Raw genomic sequence first — 23,829 nt, 5'->3', positions numbered from 1 at the left:
ATCCATGTATTTAATAAATTAAAACTAAAATCAGTGAATGAGAGTACTCCTCTCACCACTGAGCTATGCAGATAGCAACTGAAAGGCTGCCACTTCAGTAGTTTTAAAGTGGCCATGAAATAGGTCTTGGGAAAAAATGGTGGCTAGAACCATGAATGTATTTATTTTAATTGAAATCTTTTTTTCAAGGACAAATGCAAAGATGCTTGCTTACTTCTAAGTGGTAAGTGCATAATAGCAAAAAAAAAAAAAAAAAGGAAACAGATTGAGAATCATAATTATAAATGTGAATGAAAAACATGAAAAATATGGAAGCTGTGTAATATTTTTCCAATCTACATGATTTTTGAAATTTCTTTGGAGGGTATTTTAAAAGGTCAAAATGAAAGACATGAAAATTACCTTTCTTTATCAAGATATCCTTTCATAAAATAGTGCCCAGTTTTTGCTTAAAAGAAAATATTTTCTTGCATCAGAAATGTTATTCTTAAGTTACTTTCATGCAAAATATGATGCAATGTTAATGCATGCTATAAACTAGTACATGTTTAAATATACATTGCAAATATATATGTATCACATGTAGAAAGAGCTAACAGTATGTTGATTAACTGCTAATGCTTACAATAACCTAGTTTATTCCTAATGCTGATGATAACCTAGAAGCACCACTAATGTCTAAATTGTGGTCTCAAAAAACCACGTCCACTAAAAGGAAACAAAATCCTTTCAAGAAAAGGGCTCAGGTCAGGTCTGGAGTAGGAAATATAACAAAAGGAGCCCGGGCCATCTAGTTGTGAGAGAATGCAAGGATTTTGTCAAAGAACTTTGGGATCCTCTCAAAAAGCTACAGTAGCAATGACTGGAGCATTAAAGAAGAACAATGATTACAATACATTAAAACAGAAGGTAAATTTAACCCTACAAATCAATAAGAAGTTGACATTTACCCAATAAACAAATGTCTGGAATGAATGAACAGGCAATTTACAAAACAGGAAATATAAAAGGGGATACAAACATTAAAATATGTTCAATCGCCATAGTAATCAGGGAAAAACAAATGAAAACTATGAAGATACCATTATTTATTTTATTTTTTTGCCCATCAGATTGGCAAATCTTCAGACGTTTGATTATATCGAGTAGTGGCAATAGAGCGGAAAAACAGGAAGTATTGGAAGTTCAAAATGGTAAAGCTTTTTTTGACTGGGCAATTTGGCATAACAATTAACATTTCAAATGTGTACACCCTCTGGCCCAACAATACTACTTTCCTATGCTTACCTTAAAGAAAGACTTGCACAAACTTAAAAAAAAATTATTTATTTTTGAAAGACTGAGAGAGAGAAAGAGAGAGTGCAGAGGAGGGGCAGAGGATATGAGGCAGAATCTGCATGGACAGCAGATCATCTGATGCAGGGCTCGAACCCATGAGCCATGAGATCATAACTTGAGCCAGAGTCAAATGCTTAACCAACTGAGCCACCCAGGTGCCCCAAACTTACACATACTTTCAAAGAGTCATCTATAATGCTGTTGACTGGCTACACTGTTTTAATTGTGAAGAAGTTATACAAATTTTATCCATCGGGGAATTAGATATATGTGAATCAAATCAAAAGAAGAACTTGGCGATATCTTCAAGTTATACTGGTAAGTTAAAAAAAATCACAGTGAAAGTATACTGTGATGTTATATATATATATATATATATATATATATATATATTATATATATATAATATATATATATTATATATATATATTATATTGTTATATATATATTATATATATTATATATATATATTATATTGTTATATATATATTATATATATTATATATATATATAGTTATATATATATATATATATTTAAAACCCCATGAGGTACGTGGGTGGATCAATTGGTTGAGCATCCCACTCTTGATTTCTGCTCAGGTCATGATCCCAGGGTTGTGGGATCAAGCCCAGCATCTGCCTCTGTGCTGAGCATGGGGCCTACTTAAGATTCTCTCTCCTCTCTCTCTCTCTCTCTCTCTCTCTCTTTCTCTTGTTCTCCCCTTTGCCCTTGCTTGCACTTTCTCTGTCTCTCTAAAATTAAAAAAAAAAATTAAAACCATTGTTAAAAAACCCACAGAATTATTCATTCAATGTGTCATATATATGTAAGGAGAATCACAATAGGGAGAGACAGGATTAATTTTTGCTTTATCTGTATTTTTACACTATAAACACAACAAAGTATTTTTATTTTATAATTTTTGAAAGTTAGGTAAATAATTTTTCAATAATCCTCCAAAGTGGTTGTTTATGGCCCCATTTTACAGAGAAGGAAACAAGACTTAGAAATAATAGCTGGGGCACCTGGGTGGCTCAGTTGGTTAAGCATCTAACTCTTGGTTTTGGCTCGCGTTCATGATCTTGCAGTTTGTGGGTTCTAGCCCCGCATCAGCCTCTGTGCTGACAGTGTGGAGCCTGCTTGGGATTCTCTGTCTCCCTCCCTCTCTGTTCTTCCCCAACTTGGGCTCTCTCTCTCTCTCGTTCTCTCTCGCTCTTTCTCTCTCAAAAATAAATAAATAAGAACTTAATAAAAGAAATAATAGCTGACTTGTCCAAGACTAAACAATAGAAATAAAAATTAATCAGGTTCATCTTAGACCTTCTATGCAGATGCTTTTCTCTAGATCATAAGCCCAAATGATCTTGTATTTTGTACTGGTCAAAGCTTTCCTAGGGAGATACCTAGGTTGGAGACAGATATGGGAGCTATAAGTATTTGCCAATTGATGCCATGGAAGTATACTGGAGAGAGTGTCAATAAGAAAAGGACCAGGCCCAGAACAGAATCCTGAGAAGCAGAAATATTTAATGGATGAACATAGTTAAGGCACCCTCTAGCAAAATCAAAGGAGAAATTGTTACACAATCAGAAGGAGAGAGTGAGGAACTCGAGCACAGAGAGCACTTCTATAAGAAGGAAGTGGTCAACAGTGGCATATGCTGCAAGGAAGTCAAGTAAGGGGGCTATGAAGTATCATTTGGATTTGGTAACATCCAAATGACCAAGGTCATTTGATGACTTTGGCAAGAAAGTCTTGGTGAATAGGAGAAGCAGAAACCAGAATGCAGGGAGATGAAACATGAGGAAGACAGAAGAATTTCAGAGTATGCCACGTCTTCAAAAATTTACACATAGAATCATGATATGGTCGAGCAATAAAGAATGCTTGCATCCAGCAATTTCTATTTATGGGGTCTATACCCAAAAGAATAACCCCGAAGAACTGAGATATTTGTATATCCATGTTCATAGCAGGATTATTCACAAGAGCCAAAAGGTGGATACAAACACAGATGCCCATTGAAGGATGAATAAATAAATAAGAGGTGATGTATACATATAATGGAACATTATTCAGCCTTGAGAAGGAAGAAAATTCACATACATGCTACAACCTGGGTCCACCTAAGTGAGATAAGCCAGCCACAAGGACCAATGTCCTAGATTCCACTTATATGAGGTATCTAGAGAAGTCAAATTTATAGAGACAGAAAGTAGAATGGTGGCTTCCAGGGACTGGTTGGGGGTTGGGGGAGAAGAGGAATGGGAAGTTATTGTTTAATAACAGTAGAGTTATTGTTTAGAGTCTCAGTTTGGGAGGATGAAAAGATCTAGAGATGGATAGTGGTGATGCTCATACAATAATGTCATATACTTAATGCCTCTGGACGATACACGTGAAAATGATAAAAATTGTCAGGGCTCCTGGGTGGCTCGGTCAGATGAGCATCCGATGCTTGATTTTGGTTCAGGCCATGATCCCAGGGTCATGAGATTGAGCCCTGTGTTGCTGAGCCCTGTTGGGCTCGAGCAGAGAACCTATTTGGGATTCTGTCTCTCCCTCTATCCCTCCCTTCCATTTGTGCTCTCTCTCTCTCTCTAAAATAAAATTTAAAAAAAGATAAAAATTGTCTATTTTATGTATATTCTACCATACGCATACACAAACACAACATACACGAGTGTATGTGCGTGTGTGCGTGCGCGCGCAAGCGCGCGCGCGCACACACACACACACACACACACACACACCAGGACTTCAAGGAAGTCAATGACAACTTTTTCAAATGGGAAAGTAATAGGAAGGGGTAGTCAGAGGAGAGCTGTTTAAGATGGACCCTTGAGCATAATTAGAGAAACAGAAATCCACATCCACCATCCAGGTAAAAGGAACACAAATACTGGGCAAGGACATTAAAATCATCTGCGGACATCAGCACTACGCTTCAATAGCGAGCCTGGGTCTTTGTTGGGCAGATGGGCCTCATGGTTTATAACAGAACTCAAGTACGATCATATTGAACAGTTTTCAAAACACATAGAATCTAAGCAATATTAATCACATGAGTAACTTTTTCTTCAAGGATTTTCTTATAAGTATCTCACTAAAGAATTCAAATCAAATTTTATATTGATGACACTGGCGTTTTGCTGCTGCTGTGGTGGCAGCTTTGTTAATATTGTTTGTTGTTTTATTTTTACTTCCTGCAAATTCACATCAAGCAGGAGTTTAGGTGAAATGGAAAAACGTTTCCATTTTTAATCATCCCCTAATTGCTCTTTACTGCCCTTCGAAACTATGGTTAATTAAAAAGCAGAGTGTGATACCCCAAGAGCATGATAGTTTCCAAAGTCCAGAAAGTGGTTCTTGCAGCGTGTGGAGGTTTGACAATTTACAGTTATTCTTGCAATCCGCCAGCCGCTTCCTCTTCCCTTCCCCAACAGCAAGGGAGGGTGGGAGGGGCTGCCACATACAAATTGCAGCTATTCATTTGCTTCCATTATTCAGTAACCTGCGAGAAGAATGTGTATGAGTATTTTGTTCTATTTGAAGTTGACAGTAGTATTGGCCTTGATCAACTGTTTTTATGTCCTTTTTCTACCGTTGTCCCTACTACCCCGTAAATATTTTCAATTAGCGTTCCAACCTGTTAGAAACTTAACCAGTGATGTTCAGCATTGCAGGACCAGCACCTGCTTTTTATTCTTGTGGCCGAACTTTAGACAGACCATAGCTTATGGATAAGCAACAGTTTCAGTTTTGCAATTCTTTATCTGTATGTAACAGGCAGCTATTCATGAGAAAGGAAGTTTAAGGCCTGTAGGTAAAAAACCACTACCCAGATTCCAGGAAAAAAGTCCGTTTACTGAAGTTTTTTTTTTTTCTTTCTTTCTTTCTTTGTACAATATGTCTGCACTCAGATTAGCATTTAGGTCATACTCTGAAGAGTTTAAATTAATTAGCCTTATAAAAGCAAGTTAATTCCTCATGTATCAGCTTGACAGTTTTTGTCTGCATAGAGCAGAATTTTGTTTTTCTATGATTATCTTTTGGCCACAGAGGAGATGTTTCCTTATGTAAATGAGCATTACATAATCAAGTATAGATTTCAATAGCTTAACTTTTCAAAAACTTGCTCACACATATACATTTGTGTATATGTTAATTATAAATGAATACACACACAAATTATAGTCTGTTACCATGATTCCAAATGTGACGTTTGTGAATAACTCCATTCTCCATAGAATGTATAAAGCAAAATGACTCTGGTGTTTCACAACTTCCTCTTTTGGTAGACTGTCCTTTTGCAGAGAGAAAAAAAAATTGACTAAAAAGAGCTAAGCAGAGAGTCAGAGCCCTTTCAGATGGTGGTTAACTCAACTATTTAAGGAGCTTAACAAGCAACTGAAAATAACACAGCGGTAAGAAGAAAGTGTTAACTTGCTATTTTTTATTTTTATTATTTGGATTGCTGTTTATGGAATAACAATTTAAATGTTGGCTGCATTATAAAATAGGTTAGCTTAATCTGACAATTCTTATGGAAATAGTCCATATTTTAAATGAAAAACTTTAGTAAATTTACAGCTTCAACCGCACATTCAACCTTTTAAAAAGCTGGAAGATTTTGAAGTTCTTACTGATCTCCAAATTATTTTAACTGAAGAGTAAAAAAAAAAAAGTATTTATTTTCATAATTTTGTACACAATTTAGTGCCAAAAGAAATTTCATACTAATGTAAATTTTGAGAACTTTTTGTTCCCTTAGCTTTACTAAATTCCTAACATTTGTAAGTTATCCTAGTTACATTTGTTAATTTTGCATAGTATTAGTTGGACATTTTCCAGGGTAAAGATACTTTTGCATTTGTTTCTACCCACTGTGAAAATATAGAGAATTATTTAAAATGTGACATTTCAGTCTTTCATATCATCACATTATGATGATATTTAAATACTTAGGAAAAAAGCAATTCGTACTGTAGATAGTAGTATTTAAAAAAGTAAATGAGTAAATCAAATTTTAGAAATTTATGTTTGTCTTAAGATTAATTCCCAGTTATAATGCTTAAAAATGGTGTAAGAACTAAAAGTCAGACCCTTCGAATTCATAATTGCAGATCAAAATAAGCTGAAACTAATTTCATTAGGAAACTCTAAAGTAATCTAAATCCAACAGAATTTTTTTATTTGTGCCAAGCCAGAGTAATATATATGCATATTAACTATTTAATATAATTACATTTATCACACAGCGATTTGTAAATCTTTTGTAAGCAAATAATATATTTGAATGCTTACTTAATTTGGTTTGCTTTCTTAATTAGAGTAATCAGGTGGCTTCTGAAAAAGAAAGTACACATTGTTCCATAAATTAATGGATTTAATTTTAATCAATTTGGGTGAACAATGCTGCCACACTGGTTCTATTACATTACCTAGAAAATAGGGTGTTTTTTTTTTTTTAATTATTTTCATGTAATGTGCTGTGACAGGAGTCACTGTCTTTCGGTTATAGAGAGAAGAAGAACAGATTGTTAGCGTTAGAAATTCAGGAAATGAACTGTTGAATCAAGTTTGACATTCTTAACCAGATCAAAAATTTACCATCAAGTTGATAGTTGTGAGAAATCCATTAAAATTGTGCACGTCCGTCTTTATGTATCACACGCTCATTACACACAACTATTTCCATCAGAACTTGGTTGTGTCCTTTGCAACAACACCACGTCTAATGCCCCTCTCTTTAAAAATAAATGATGGAAGTATTCTTAAATGTCTGGAATTTTAAATGAGATATTTTGATATCATAAGCTATTAAGCGTTGTGGGTTTGTTGTATGTAGTGTGGTATTACGCTGAATAGCTGATAACAACCAAGCAAAAACATAGTCAAGGAAATTATGGTCTAAATTGATCAACACTGTAATTCAGACTGGCAAATGAAGGCCAAAGAAGTACAGAAAATTCTATCTAGCTGGCGTGATGGATGTGTTGCCGTGGTGGTGGTTGTGTTTGTTGGGAACTCTTAGTCTCCGAATGAACCGTCTAGTCCTAGATTATGGAGAGTAAGTTTAGAATTTGTTCCATGACAAAATTATATATACCAAAAAAAAGAAAGAAAAAGAAAAATGAGTGCTACCTGGTTGAGTTTCCCTGAGCTATATGGATTGTTAAAGGAGAAGGTCTTGTCATTATTGGGAGAACAGCAAGATGCATTGCATAGGCTTTTTATTTCACATGGTGTCATAAGAAAAAGCATTAAGAGTCCACCCCCCAAACCCACATTTTTAAAGTGAAACTGATATAATATTGTAAGTAATTTATTACACAAATTTTTACTTTTCAACTACAGACATAAATTGTACTGTGTTGCATTAAGATTACATTCATATGACACACTGAGACATAAATCTTCACTGAATCATAAAAGTTGAAGCTGGATGACTGCTGTATAGCGCTGCAAAATTTTGTATCTGTCTTAATAAGACGTGGTTGTCTATATGATGTGTGCGTGTTCTTGCCGGGTGTCTGTCAGACTGCTGCCATCCAGGGTTGATCCAACGAATCTCACAGTTTTGTTGGGTGTCTGCCCCCTCCTTCACAGTGGGAACTTTCTAAAGCCGCCCACCTGGGCAAGAGAATGACCTATTTCTAGAGGGCTCTATCCCACCTCACTAATATGTTACCTTTCAAATAATAATTTCGCTTTGAAACAATAAGGCTATTTGTTCTTAACATAGATGACCGGACTCCCAAAAGAACTTTTGAAACATTGATGTCCTTGTTTGGTTAGTTTTCCTTTTGTTTTTTGTTTTTTGTTTTTTGTTTTTTGTTTCTTTGTTTTTTGGCCATTGTCTCATTTGCAAAAGTAAAGATAAGAGCTTTTTGCTGGAAAGATTATAGTTTGAGGGCAGATTCAGAGGGATGGCGTGTTTTGGATTCAAAAACAAAAATCCTCTAAATCTGGATAATATGGCTTTTTCAGCCTTTTTAAAAGCAAACTGTGTCCACTTACATCCATTGATTTTCTATTTATTTTTACTGGATGGGACTTCCAAATAAGTGCCACATGTAGCATATTCATATTTCTTCTATTAATGAAAAGATGTGTTATATGGGAAAATTATTGTGTTCACAAAAATATGTGCTTTGGAAGTACATATGATTGTAAGAGGGAATATGAATCTCATTTCCATACAAGAAAGAATCTCTGCACATATAAAGAATAAAGGCAAATTCTTTTATATTTCTGAGTATTTCCTTTAAAAAAGAAGCATTATATGCGGTCTAATTTATACATCTGCATTCTAGAAAATAAAAACACTGTTTAATGCTTAAATCTTTAGAGCGTAAATGATGTGTTGTTTGAGAATTACTATTACATTGCCAATGCTTCCCTAACATCACTGATATTTTTATTATGTTATATGAACTAGAATTAGGCATTTAGATTTGATGTCTTCTAAATACTTTCCAGCTTTGTCTTTTCATCATTCTACATGTGTGCAAAATGGGCTTCCATTCTCCAGTATTGCCACGGAAAACAATAAATTTGTATTTTTAAATGCAAATTTAAAGAAAAATAGCATTAAAACCATTAATTCATAATGGAACCATGGACAGTGAAGCAGAAATGAAGTTAGATTACTGTTCTTACTCCATGAACTAGTATAAAATGTCCCAGCTCATTTTTATAGAAATTAATTGTAAGTTCTCAGTTTTTTCCACATTTAGTGGTTATCACAGTCTAAAAATTCTTTTCACTTTGGAAACAAACAAATAGTAATATGATCTTGAAAAAAATCACCACAGTTCTGATTCTGGAAAAAAAAATAAATTAGCAGCGTTTTTCCTTAAGCATACCTCAGTTCAATTTGTTTTCACTTTGCATAAGAAAAAAAGTTGAAGCAGAATGCTTTATGCTCTTCCTGTGTTGGTGAACAGATCTGAATTAGAGGAGACGCAGGAACATCGTCTAGGCAATTAGGCTGCCTTCTGAGTAAAAATCATATATCTAACGCCATTGGAGTTTTTAAATGCTCACTAGAAATGCTTATTATACTTCGTTTACTTAATTTTTGTATTGAGAAATAATTTCAAGCTCAAAAGAATTGTAAAAATAGAATTGTATAGTGGACACCTATATACCCTTACCCAGGCTTGCCTAATCTTAATATTTTACTCTAGTTGCTTCATAATTTGCTCTCATTCTTTCTCTCTCCATATCTTTCTGTCTCCATTGTTTCTTTCCTGAACCACTTGAGGGTAAGTTATAAAAAACATGACCCTTAACTTCAGCTTGTAATTACTAAATATAGAGGTAGTCTCTTATGTAATGGTCGCAATACCCATTTCATAAATTTACATTGATACCATACTTTTATCTATTATTGGCCCATATTACAATTTGCTATTTATCTAATAATGTCCTTTATAATTTCCCCCTCCAGTAAAGCATCCAGTTTAGAGTCATTTGTTACATTTATTTGCAATGTCTCTTTAGCCTCCCTTAATCTGGAACATTTCCACATCATTTCTTTGTCTTTTATAAAATTAAAACCTTAAAGTCTACCCACCAACTCTTTTTTTTTTCTTTTTTTAACATTTATTCATTTTTGAGAGACAGAGCATGAGCGGGGAAGGGGCAGAGACAGGGAGACACAGAATCTGAAACAGGCTTCAGGCTCTGAACTGTCAGCACAGAGCCCAACACGGGGCTCGAACTCACAAACTGTGAGATCCTGACCTGAGCGTAAGTCAGACGCTCAACCGACTGAGCCACCCAGGCACCCCTCTTTTTTTCTTTTTAACCGTGTTGCTCATTTTGTTTTTGTCTGACGTTTCCTCACGCTTAGATTGTGGTTTTGCAGTGTTTGCTAGAATACTGCACAGGTGATGATACCTAGGGTCACAGGATGCTTATCTATCCCCCAATGGTATTGTTAATTTTGGTTGCGATGTCAAAGTGTTGCCTAATTTCTCCACATTGTAATGACAACTCCTCACGAAAAATTTCCTCTTGGGTTAATATTAATTGATGTTCTCATCTGATGCAGTCTTGACTGTAATGCATTACAGTTATAAAATCATGATTTTCCAGCTCCAACACTCCCGGCACCTTTCAGTCAGCCTTTTGTATTCTAATGTAAGCAAAATCTCCCCCTCTCTCCTGTATTTAATTACTAATTTGTATATCTGTTTCTGATATTAACTCAGGAAATTTTGTCTTTCCAATGGTTTATAATTCCTTACTGCCTTAATTGTTATGGTGCTCAAATTGTCCACATCTGACCAATGAAGACTCTTTATTCTGGCTTCTATGTCCCTGTGGCCAGCTTCCCTCGTATTAGTACGCACTTTCTTACTTTCTGGCATAAAAAGATGTTCTAGGCTAATCTGGTACCTAGCACATCCCAACCCTGGAATCATTCACTTCTCATTTATTTTAATGGAAAATGGTCTAAAAGGCCAAATCTGGGTTAGGTATTCTCACTGCCACTGGAGTGCTTTTCCTTTTTGACCCTTCCAGCAAAAATATATTAATGCAAATACACACATACAGACACAAACATACAAGTATGCATACAAAAATGCATATGCATGCATTCATAAAAATTTATATCCATACACATATGTTTTGGACATCCTGCATTCACCTGCTATTTCCAATTCCAATCCGTTCCCAGAAGGTTCTTTTTTGCCCTCACCTATGCCATGTTTGTGTGTCCCTTCTTCCACAGTGTGAGCCCTGGATCTGAACATCAACGTGTTTACTCATTTACTCAATTCTATAAAGCATCTAAGAGGCACCTGGGTGACTCAGTCGGTTAAGCTTCCCACTTTGGCTCAGGTCATGATATCTTGGCTCGTGAGTTCAAGCCCCACATCGGGCTCTGTGCTGACAGCTCAGAGACTGGAGCCTGCTTTGAATTCTGGGTCTCCCTCTCTCTCTGCCCCTTCCCCGCTCATGCTCTGTCTCTCTCTCTCTTTCAAAAATAAATAGAAAATTGTTAAATAATCTAAGAATTAATTTACCCAAATCACTACAATAAACCCACTAAAAAGAATTCAGGGTTTGTGTGCACCTTCTCCCTCCACACACTCATTCCCCACCAAACCCTGTGTTTATTAGTTACTTGGATGAATTCCTTTCTTCCTTCCTTCCCTCTTCCCTCCATCCCTCACACGTTTTCTTTCTTTCCATTTCAGGTTATCATAGTATTCATCTGAAATACAATTAGATTGATTTGTTTCTGTTTGTTTCCAGTTTTAGAATTTTTTCCCTTTGCATTCTTATTGGTTTAATTTTATTTTTTACTTGATTGACTTTTAATTGTTTTTCCTAGCCATGGAGATTAAGTGCTTCTTGCCCAAGCCATTTCTGTTAAACAAACCTGATAGTCCTATTTCAAATGTTATGATACAACTCAGAAACACCTGTGTGAGTTATTGGTTAAACTTTTAGCTTTATATTTCAATTCTGTTTAATCTACATTTAGTCTGAAGCTAATTATCTGTCACGTATTCCAAAAAGTGGTAATTTCCATAAAGAAAGTAAGTACCAGTGGTCTTTGGTCAACCTTATGAATTTATTATTCCAGAATGGATTTTTAAAATTAAAAGTGCATATAGCATCACACTTACAGAAAAATAGGCAAGGAAAGAAGCAACCATGAATTTGTATAGTCCATAAGCACTGGAAAAATTCTCACCCTCTTCTATGAGTGATTCTAGAACATTCCTGTCCCTTGTACTCTCCCATATTCTCCTCATAATGATGGACATGTCCTGATATTTGTGGTAGGAAGAGAGAGTTAGTGAGTGCCAAGACTCATTTTCAATTTCCATTCTGTCACTTACTGCCTGTGAATCTTGGATGGTTACTTCTCTCTCCAGATATCTAACCCCATAACTTTAAATTTAAAAAAAAAAGTTATACCTCCTTAAATTTTGCCAGCTTATGAACTCATACCTCAAAGTGATTATTAAACTTCAGATGTTAATAGGCATCTATATTGAAGTTAACACGTTCAAAATAAAGCCCCTCATTGCCCACCCTTCTCTCTGCTCCATGCCAGTCTTATTTGGATAGTAAATGACATGATCTTACACCCAGTTATCCAGGTCAAAAGTGTCACTAGTTTCTTTCTTTCCTTCACCTGCATCCTACTTATCAGCAAGCCTGTCAGTTCTGTTTCCAAAATATATCCCAACATTGACCAGGCTCACCCCTTCCACCATTTTGAGCACAGTGAAAGACACTATCATCTCTGTTCTGGACGTTTCTCTCTTTTTCTACTCTCTCTGTCAAGACAGAGAGCTTGCACAAGTGGTGGAGGGGCAGCGGGAGAGGGAGATAGAGAGAATCTCAAGCAGGCTCCGTGTCCAGGGTAGAGCCCAACGCAGGGCTCGATTGCACAAGTGTGAGATCTTTTTCTACTCTCGCATCCCTACCAGCATGACCTTTTAAAATAGAAGTCAAATCCTGTGACTCCCTGCTCAAAATTCTTCAATGGATTCCTATTTTAATTATGAAAAAAAAATCCAAATTCCTCACTATTGCTTATAGGTATTATCCTCTACTTACATCTCCTCCCTCACATCCTTCCTCTTATCCCGTCATTCACGATGCTCTGGCTCCACTCCTTATTTTGCTTCTGGAGCTTCCTAAACTCATTCCTGACTCAGGGACTTTGCACATGCTCTTCCCTCTCTTGGCATGTTCTTCCCACACATTACTGTGCACAACTCTTCCTTCTTTAGATGTTCAGATGATCCTCCGAAAGGATGTCTTCCATGACCAACTAAATATTTTATTATAGTGTCCCTAACCCAGTCACTGTGTCCTTTTACCCCCTTTTAATTTTCTTGATAGCACTTAATACCACACAAAACCTTTGTTTCTTTGTTTAATTATTTATTCCCTGTTCCTGCCACTGACAGGTAAGTTCCATGAGGGTAGGGTTTGGTCTGTTTTGTTCATATTATATCCTCGGTGTCTAGAAGAATCCCTGGAACATATTAGGTCTTCAAATGATGATTAAGCAAAAGGCCTCAACAGTTTTGAACCTTAGATACAAATAAAACAAGCATGATAAAAATAACCGCTATCTCCCAAGGTCATGTGGAGGAGGCCATGATTACGGTAGTGTTCTAAACTGCCATGCAATTGTCAGGTGGGATACTTCTGTTAGCACTGAGTGAAAGGAACTGAAACAAAAGAAGTGGTCCCTGGGGACAACAAATAGACCGAGAAGTTCTCTTTTTTGTGTGCACTGGCTCTCTTCCATGGAGCTAAAAAGAGACTGGTTCACAGTGGGTGCCACTAATCTCTTAGAATCCTGGGGGCAGTCACTCTGCATTGCCACCCCACTGCCTTTGCACTGATTCTGCCTCTGCCCTCACCCCCAGGGAACACATGTGCCTGCCCTTCCTTGCCAGCTAGGGTTCATCGCTTCCCTCAAGCCAGATGGAAGACCAATCTCCTTCCAGAATTCTTTCCTGATTCACCATCTGCCTGTTCTGGCCTCATGGCTATGCATATAGTTCACATATTGTTGTGTAATTATTTGCTGGTTCTATTTTTTGATCTTGGAGTGGATTTTAAAGGCTATTTTAGGAATATTGTTTGGAGTTGTTTTGTGTGTGTATCCAACATATCAAGTTTAAGGTTATAAACCTATGACTTGGTTCTTGAGATTATTAGGTCCTAAATAATGATGATGATGGTGGTGGTGGTGATGATGATGATAATGTTAATAATAATAGCTTGACTATTATAGTTTTTAGTACTCGTTTTTAGCACCATTGCGTATCATTTTTAGTACTAGGTTTTAGTACCATTTTTAAAATGCCATTGTATTTAATACCATTGTGCTTCACAGGATTAACTAACGAATTTAATACCCTCACCGACTTTGTGAAATAAGTACCCCTAGTACTATTTTACAGATTTAAGGGGGGAAAAAAGACAGGTTCAGAGAGAGTTTGATAATGGTCACAAAATTGGTCCCGGTGTGTCTGTCTCCACAATGGATCTTTACCATGTTCACATACTGCCCTGGTATTTATACTGAGCCACTTTTTTTTTTTCTATTCTATGGTCCTCCCAGAGGAGGGATGTGGTGACCCTGCCTTTGTGGTTCTTCTCAAGAAGTGGGTTATGCGAAGAGACAATTTTAATTCTTGTGAGAGGCCTCTGTTTCCATTTTGAAGTGCATTTATTCGTGTATTCATGTATCAAGCATTATGCATGAAGCACTCATCCAGATGCTAGGAAAACAGTGATGACCAAGCCCAAATTTCTACCTGAAGGAGCTGAGGTTCAGTCCAGTGGGAGGCAAGACAATGACTAAGCCGGTAAATAAGTAAATGTTTACGAAGGGAATTTCGATGATGCTAGATAGCAGCATGAAGGCCATTCAACAAAGTAAAAGGATAGACAGGCAGAGAAGCAAAGTTCCTCTACCTAGCTGGCCTTCCAGGTGGCCTCTCTGAAAGGGACATATTTAAGCTAAGACCTGAATGATGGGGACTTTGAGAGTGCCATGCAGAGGACCCTGGGAAGAGTGCTGGGCGAGTGCAGAGGAGGCAGGAATGAGTTTGGCATATCTGAGAAGCAGAAAGGAGGAGTCCAGGTCCCATGGGGGTAGTGAGAGATGATACTAAGAAGCTGGGGCTGAAAAAGGGCCAGGTTCCTTAGGTTGTAGGCTAAGGCAAGGAGTTGTACACCGCGAGCAAATATTTGCAGACATGCACGTGTGTGTACTTGGGAAATGAGTGCAACGGGTGACCCATTCGCTCATAGGCCAAGAAAAACTGTTGCTTGAAGAGAAGCAGGGATTACTACATAGGGCAAAAGCTTTCTTAGGTGCTAAGTTATTATATTTAGATAAATTTCAATGAGCTGAGTTTGTCTTCAGAGGTTAACTACATTTTCTTGCCTTCTCATTTTTATAATTGGTATGGGTTTGATGAAAGTGAAAGGGCTTAAATATTATTTAAATGTGTCAATTTCAGATTTTTCAGTAAAATTGCTATGAATAACTGACCTTCGTCATGGCCATTGAAAACAGGTACCCTGATGTCTGGTAATGGGGTCACCAGGCACGTTAGTTTCCACATGGATAGAAGCAGAAAAGACTAGAGAGAAGGCTGTTTTCTAGTCTCTGAAGACAACAGATGTTCTCCTATTTATTCTTCTCAAATCCCAGCATCAGTGATGATAGGGACCCTTACAACATCAACCAATTCCTATTATAAGTAGTGGTTACTTTGCATTTTCAGAATAATTATAAATTTCCTCTGATTTATTTTTATTATCCTGAGAGATCTAAATCATCCAATAGTACCTTTTAAATCCCAGAATTAGATGGATACAACTTTTGCAGGGGGAGTTGGGTGGTTGAATATGATTTGGGAAAGGAATATAGAATATCTTACTAAAAAGGACTTCTCCTCCTCCTCTTCCTCCTCCTCCTCCCTCTCCCCCTCCCCCTCCTTTTTCTTCTCCTTCTTCGTATTAGTATTAGTATTAGTATTATTTAAACAGACCTAATATTTATTAGGGACAAGAACAAATGGCCTCCCCACATACTTAAGAAGTTAATGACAACTAGTATGGCTGTTTGGGTTAAGAGATGACAATGAAAAAAATCTACCCGTGGCATTGGACTGGGTGTGGCTAGAAGGATGACAATGGGTGGAGTAGAGAGGAACACAGTCATAATTTCCCCAAGGCAGGCAGACATGATATTGTAGGAGCCACAAGCTGACTTATGAGTGTTCCTGTCAATGCCCAAAGAGAAAACTATTTTGTTGGTGGTATTGGGAAGTATGGAGGAACACAGGTGACTTGTGTGCTATTTAAGCCATGCAGTCCATTGAGTCATGTAAATATGTGGGTATGATGACTCACCGTATTGTTGGATTATTGCAAAGTGTGAGATGGTGTGTGGTTTCCAACTGCACGCGTGTGTAAATGCATGAATATCTGCAGTGTGTGAATATTTAGGGAACACCCCTGAAACATGAAGCCGCTTCCTGACCTGCTGCCCATAGGTGGACAGATTAGTTAAGAAGCAAATATATTGAAGTATGAGAGTACCAGGCTTTTTACAATAATAATAGTACACATTGGTTGACATGAACTAGATGCAGAAGGGGAGCGTAGAAGAGCATGTGGGTTTGGGGCATGATTCCAGAATTGGATGCTAAAGATGCCTTTTCCAGAACCAGGAGGCCTCTCCTCCTGCCTTATTTGGCTTTGTTCCTCTGGTTGGTGACCCATCACATTGGAAAAGAATCTCTTTCAAAAGTGTAAATGTTCCTCTTTCTGTGGGTGATGTCATCATTCCTGTGGCCCAAACCTTTGTGACTAAATAGTACTTAGCAACACAAAATCATTATGTTCTCCGCTTAAAGTTCTGAGGGTGTCTGTTCTGATGAAATTGAGAGATACAGTTTTTCAGCAAGGAAAGAGTAAAAGCTGAAAAAGAGGGAAGCTATGCCTGGAACAATCTCTTGACTTGTGTTACTTAAATGAAGCAAGTAGACAACTAAATTTTTATCCCGTGGCAACAGCTCTGACTGCATAAAAAAAAATCACATATGGTTCCAAAGGATGTGGTTTCCATGCAACTGTGCATTATGTACTCTTTTTTAAAGTGGAAGATGCCTTTTACTTGGCTTGGCTTGTCCTTCCCATGTTGTCTTTTTTTTTTTTTTTTTTTTTCTTGTAAAGTGGGTGGGGAAAGTTGGACAAAAGAAAGCTGTGCTCTGGTCAATTAAAAGTGATGTTTGAAAAGTGCCTGTTTATCACTCCAGGGAACATCTTGGATTCCCTTTTGATTACATCCTACCTGTCCATTCAAAAAACTGTAAGAGGATTTGTCTTTTATCTTATAAACAATAGCTGTACATTTCTTAAACTTGTAATTTGATTTTAATCCTCATATCTTGAAGAAATCTGCCGTTTAACATGAGCTTATTTTTAAAATAGCCTATGTTTTTTGGGGGCGCCTGGGTGGCTCAGTCCATTAAGTGTCTGACTTTGGCTCAGATCATGATCTCATGGTGAGTGAGTTTGAGCCCCGCATTGGGCTCTGTAATGACAGCTTAGAGCCTGGAGCCTGCTTTGGATTCTGTGTCTCCCTCTCTCTCTGCCCCTCCCCTGTTCATGGTCTCTCTTTCTCTCAAAAATAAAAAACAACCCCCCACACACACACAATTTAAAATAATATAAAATATTATTATTAATATTAAATATCCCATTTAAAATAATAATAATAGCTGTGACCTCTGTTAGGTCAATTCCCATGAAATCATTATCACAATTCTATGAGGGAGATAATTTAAGTTAGTAGGAGACCAGGAGTTGAAGAGATTGATTAGAAATTTGTGCCTAATGACAGACTCCAAAGACCATCTTTATTTCATAGGAGCCAAGGCATGCATGGGCAGAACAACAGCCTTTGAAGTAACACCCCTTATTTTTTAACCTAATTCTTCTAAAAAGAGAGGTGCGTACATAGGCCATTGTACAAGTTGGGGTGGGGGAGAGGTGGCTATGCTCTTTCCAAGAGCAGCCAACAATAACGGGCAGAAGGACAAGGTTGTAGCAGGCATGATTCTTGCCATTGGAAGCTGGCCCGTGTGTCATACTTGGCACAGGAATACCTATTGCCAATAACACCAAAGGAGACAGTGTTTTACCCCTAGTCACCTGGTAATTTAGTCATAAATGAAATAGATTTAGTTCAGCAGGCTTCTTGCATCACAGTAAGGAAACTATCCAGACTTGTACCAAGTGTCATCTATGCACTCCTTTTTCTTAATAATTAATTTTGGCTATCTCAAAAAAGTTGGATATTTGGTGCCAGATGCGCCCTTTTCCACAAGTTCAAGTCTAATCTAACAAAGTTAACACCTCCCAAGGCTCACATAGAGCTCGTGGTATTTAGGGAACCTGACCAACTATTTACAGTTTCTTCTATGACAGACCTACCAGAATATCGTAAGAAGAAACAGACTTCAAAGTCCTCAAAGAGGAAAAAAACTGTTCTGGCTAAGTCTATAATTTAGAGTATCTTCAGAGAAGAATGACTTCATGAAAAGAGAGGCCCAGAGTGGCCAGCCTCTTTAAACAGTTAACTTGTTCTTTATTTAATTGTGAAGACTAAGTGACAGGTAGGAAAGAGCTTTTGTAGGAACGTGGGAGTCTTGAAGCTATAGAAGGAAGTTATACTGTGCATGGGAGTAGCATGTGGGTAGGAGTTACAGACTACTGCTCTATTGCTAGTCTAGAATAATCATGCATAAACATCTTTACAATGGCTCCCGAACAGCATTAATAAACTCCTATTACAGGCACTTGATACATTATTTTGTGAAAGCACATGCTACCTATTATATTCTGGAACGGAAAAAAATAATAATTTTGCATCCGGGAACAAAGATTTAAAAAGATCCTTTAACTCTGACAAAACAAAAGATAATACATTTGGATTTTCATATATTAATTCCAAAGCTGACATGCTCTACTCTCTGAAAGCATGAGAAAGAAACTGGCTTTGTCTTGGAGATGTCATAACCTTAACAGGTTAAACCCAGGAAATGGACAATAAACACCAAAGAACAGCCAGGGTGGCGTAGTCACAGATTTCTCCAAACCTTGCCCTTGGGAGGCTGTGTGGTAGACATCCTGCATCTTAACAGAAAAAGGGTCCCTATTTCATGCAACTAATAATAGAATTCTGTCTTGCAAATTAAAAGGCACTGAAGACATCCAGTTTAAGTACTGTGGTGGTTCTCACATGGCTGTAATTCTAGACATTTGAATTGCATGAAAAAAGAAAGAGATCATAAAGGTAATGATAATTATCTACCTTTTGAGTTAGGTTCACCTGTTCACACTCTCATTCCCTTACGCTACACTTTGTGCTATTTATGTTATTTACTTAACTGATTATATTTACTATTGCATAGCTATATCCTGCTGGACTGCATGTTTCAAAGGGTTTGAGGTCTAGTTTTGCTCCTTCTATAGCCTCAGATTCTAGGAAAGGCTGGAATTATGCTAGGTGCTCAATGACTATTTGTGAACTGGGTAGGAAAGTTGACAGCAAAAAGACAAGAGTGAAAATGCAGCAGTTACTGGTGAGCTGATGACCTACGGCCAGAAAAGTTTGAAAAGGGAAAAGAACGTTCAACATTGTCTAAAAATACATCAGTACTGGGAAGGCTCAATGGGATCAGGTCCTGTCAGTAGTTCCTCATTGCTAAGGCTGTGGCAGAAATACGGGCGTTCAGAGCCACCCAGGTGTGGCCATTGGGACCAACGGCACATTCACAAACATCATAAATTAGGACTTCTAATGTTATCTGCCAATGAGAAATGTCCTATTAATGTATTTGTATTTATGATTTAACCATGTTATTTTGTTGAATGAACTCATAAAATAGATGAGAATTTGTAAAACTTTTTATTTTCGAGAAAGTTATACATACAGATACACCTATATACAAATATGTGTATATATGCACACTTTTATGTGATATGCACACACACATATTCTATAGTCTAATATTAATAAATCCGAAAGGAAGTGGCCTAGGACACTTTTGATCTCTCAGTGGCCCTAATGTCATTCTCAAGGGGCGCTCGTGATCACAGTTTCTTAGGAAGAGACAGGATATGGAACTTTAAGCAAACAGCAACCTAAGCATTATAGAACATGTAGGGTTATGTTCTGTGTGGACTTGACTATATCTCGTTTGTTTTTAAGCGCACGGACAACCACTGATGCTTACCTGGTATAAGGTGAAACGTATTTAGTTTGCGTGAGAAGCACCGTGTCCCATCAGGTACATGGCAAAGCTGTACAAGCTCTCGACAACCAGTCCTGATGCCCACGTATCTAGATGCCTATGTGCGCCAGTTTGCCCAAAGCTAACTATTTGGAACAGAGTCTCCTGCAGAGAACACTGTTTCTTTTGTGCCAAATAGACCTTATTCACCAAAGGAAGAAAATGAAGCAGGTCAATGGATTGCCGCTGATTCTGGATAATTTCATTTCCTAAACTCTAGCTCAGTGGGAGGAAACCTTGGCTGCACATTGGAATCATCTGAGGAACTTAAAAAAAAAAAGTACTGATGCTTGTGTGCCACTCCCATAAATTCTGATTTGATTGGTCTGCATTGTACTCTGTGGATCCAAAGTGAAGCCAAACTCAGGAACCACTTCCCTACTTTCAGTCTTCCCATTTCTAGGACGGGCTTATAAATGGCACCTCATTTGCCTCTTAGGAGAGGGCAGAGAGACATTATGTGTGATTAGAGTCCCTAACATTCCTGAATTTACTAGTTTCCTTTCTTCCTTTATTTCAGGAGGGGAAATAGAGAGGGAAGGATATAATGGTGGGTGGGCGGTGGGCAGTTTAGAGGGTGAGAAGGAGCCCTCTAAGCGCTGCCAGTTAGCGGTTCATTAGGGTTAACAGGCTATCTTTTGTCAAAGCAATCACTTTTGAAGGATTAAGCCTCAATCTCACCTTAGTGTGAATGACTTTAATCAGATAATCTCCTATCACCTAGCTGAGGATCCCCTATTGAAGGTCTGGGGGGAAGCAAGGAGAGAGTTGCAAGGCCAGCCTGGGACTCACGGAGGGCAAGGTGAGCAAGCCTGCTGTCTGGGAACTAGACTCCACCTTGGTAAGCTAATAGCAGCAAAAAAATGAAGAAAAACAAACTTTGTTTTTTAAAAACTTGTAATTAATTCATTTACTGAGAGAGAGAGAGAGAGAGAGAGAGAGAGAGAGAGAGAGAGAGAGAGAGAGAAGGGGCAGAGAGAGACAGAGAGAGAGAGAATCCAGAGCCCAATGCTGGGCTTGAACTCAGAAACTGTGAGGTCATGACCTGAGCTAAAATTGAGAGTCGGACACTCAACCAACTGAGTCACCCAGTAACAAACAAACAAACAAACTTTCATTGCCAGGGCAACGATTTGTTATGAGCGTTTATACGATCAAGTTGCTTATCTGTCTTACGGCCCTTTATGTCTTTTCTAGCTTTTTAAATTTTTTAATGTTTATTTACTTTTGAGAGGGAGAGAGACAGACCACAAGTGGCGGAGGGGCAGAGAGAGAGGGAGACACAGAATCCGAAGCAGGCTCCAGGCTGAGCTGTCAGCACAGAGCCCTACGTGGGGCTTGAACTCATGAACCGTGAGATCATGCCCTGAGCCAAAGTTGGATGCTTAACCGACAGAGCCACCCAGGCGCCCTATGGTTATTTTTATTTTTGAGAGAGACAGAGGTTGAACAGGGATAGAGAGAGAGGGGGACACACAATCCGAAGCAGGCTCCAGGCTGAGCTGTCAGCACAGAGCCCTACGTGGGGCTTGAACTCATGAACCGTGAGATCATGCCCTGAGCCGAAGTCGGATGCTTAACCGACAGAGCCACCCAGGCGCCCTATGGTTATTTTTATTTTTGAGAGAGACAGAGCTTGAACAGGGATAGAGAGAGAGGGGGACACACAATCCAAAGCAGGCTCCAGGCTGAGCTGTCAGCACAGAGCCCAATTCAAGGCTTGAACCCACAAACCATGAGATCATGACCTGAGCCAAAGTCGGACACTTAAGCGACTGAGCCACCCAGGCGCCCCTATGTCTTTTCTTTCTTTCTGCCATGAAGCCCTTACCATGTGCCAGGTAATTTTACCATTTGCCAGCTGCTTGGGAGTCTGTGAGGAGCGAGGCCTGGCGCAGCCCTGTCGTCCTTACCATCTGCCTGGCACATGGTGAGAAGGGGTTGTTGGATTTAATTGAACTGTTTCATTGGCTACACTTTTTTCCAAGAGTGTGAGCTTTTTTCCCACATCTGCCTCCCCCCACCCCACCCCAACCAGCTAGACTAGGCTGTTAGTACCTTGAAGAAATCTTAATAATCTCTGTATCCCCAGTGCCAAGCAAACTCTTGGCGTATGATCAGTGCCCAATAAATATTTGTTAAATGAACTAAGGAGCAATAGCCAGCATACTGATGCCTACATTAGGATATTAGAATCAATGTAAGACTACTGCTCTGTTTCCACACTACTGGACAAGGCAAAGAGGGGAAAAGGAGAAAAAGAATATGAATCCCCCATCATTCATTAATGTGACAAAAGTTGTTCTTTTTCAAAAATCCTTTAGGACATCTCTTGAGAAATGGTCTGAAGGTAATTTCAGGAAAGACGGGTAAGAAGGAATAAACGGAGTGGATAAGATCCAGAGAGAACTCTCATAGGAGTCCAAAGAAAGGAGTCCAAAATAAAATGCGTAGATAGATAGACATTTAGGAAAGGAAAAATCAACCTTGCTATTGGCATTTTCAGAAATTTGTTTGCATTTAGGAATAGATAAAGCAATGGGCATATTTTCAGGTGCTTTTATGATACGTAGAAATGTTGGGATTGCAGTATAAAAATAGTTACACTAGAACATTTATAAGACTTATTAGGCACTATTTTTAAAAGATTACAAGAGGACTCTGGGCTAAGCTGCAACACACAATTTTATGAGATGGTAGAAAGCATTTCATAATATTGCATGTAATTATATCCTATAAACATATATGAGTAATATATCCACTCTGACTTTCTGGCTACCTGTTTCATATTTATTTTGTAACTCCTTTATTTATTAAAAGACCACTGTTGTATATTTCCTTTTCCTTAGTGACAATTCTCATTAGAAGACAGGTGTATGTCCCAGGTAGAATGTTTAGAAATATATTAATTTTAGACACATTAATTCAGGATCTGGGATATAGGTTGTGAGACACTACACTGTGGGGCAGGAGTCTTAACCCTCATTAGCTGTGAGGTTTTGGTCAAGGGCAATTCTCCAGTCCCCATTACCTCATGTGATAAATAAAGATTAAAATGTATGACATGAGAGATGTCATTTGTTTTATAAAGTTATACTATGAGATTAGGTGGGAGAGAAAATGGAACACAAAGTTGCATATATAGTATAATATCAATGTAAAAAATGTGTTGAGAGAAGCCTGAAAGGAAATAAACTGCAGTATTACAGTGATTCTCTCTGGGAATTGGAATCGCTGCTGATTTTTATAAAAATATTCTATTTTCAGTACTTTTGAGTTTTCTATACTGTGTTGACTTTTAATTTTTTTATTTTATTTTTGGGAGAGAGAGAGTGTGTGTGTGAGCGGGGGGGGGGGGGGGGGGGGGGGGGGGGGCGGCGGGAGGAGGGGCAGAGAGAGAGGGAGACACAGAATCCTAAGCGGACTCCAGGCTCCGAGCTGTCATCACAGAGCCTGATGTGGGGCTTGAACTCACGAGCTGGGAGATCATGACCTGAGCTGAAGTCAGAGGCTTAACCGACTGAGCCACCCAGGTGCCCCTATACTGTGTTGACTTTAAGCAAAAGCATGTGCGTGCATGCACACACACACCCATCCACTATAAATCTTACTTC

At 38.1% G+C, this 23,829-nt stretch overlaps 1 protein-coding gene across 2 annotated transcripts in view; it reads left to right on the top strand.

Annotated features, from left to right (window-relative positions):
* Positions 1-5,631: 5,631 nt before the first annotated feature.
* The window catches only part of MBNL1 (muscleblind like splicing regulator 1), a 207,503-nt gene continuing 189,305 nt past the window's right edge, over positions 5,632-23,829 (top strand). The window contains exon 1 of one of the 2 annotated variants that reach the window (XM_019810547.3): positions 5,632-5,767. The gene's annotated coding sequence lies outside the window, so the exon portion shown is untranslated. The remainder of the gene's footprint in view (positions 5,768-23,829) is intronic. The other variant, XM_045037422.1, reaches the window with a different exon arrangement.

Source organism: Felis catus, chromosome C2, assembly GCF_018350175.1.
Source record: "Felis catus isolate Fca126 chromosome C2, F.catus_Fca126_mat1.0, whole genome shotgun sequence".
NCBI classification, from domain to species: domain Eukaryota; kingdom Metazoa; phylum Chordata; class Mammalia; order Carnivora; family Felidae; genus Felis; species Felis catus.
Note: the sequence above shows the minus strand (reverse complement) of the source record. Positions and strands in the feature narration are given on the sequence as shown.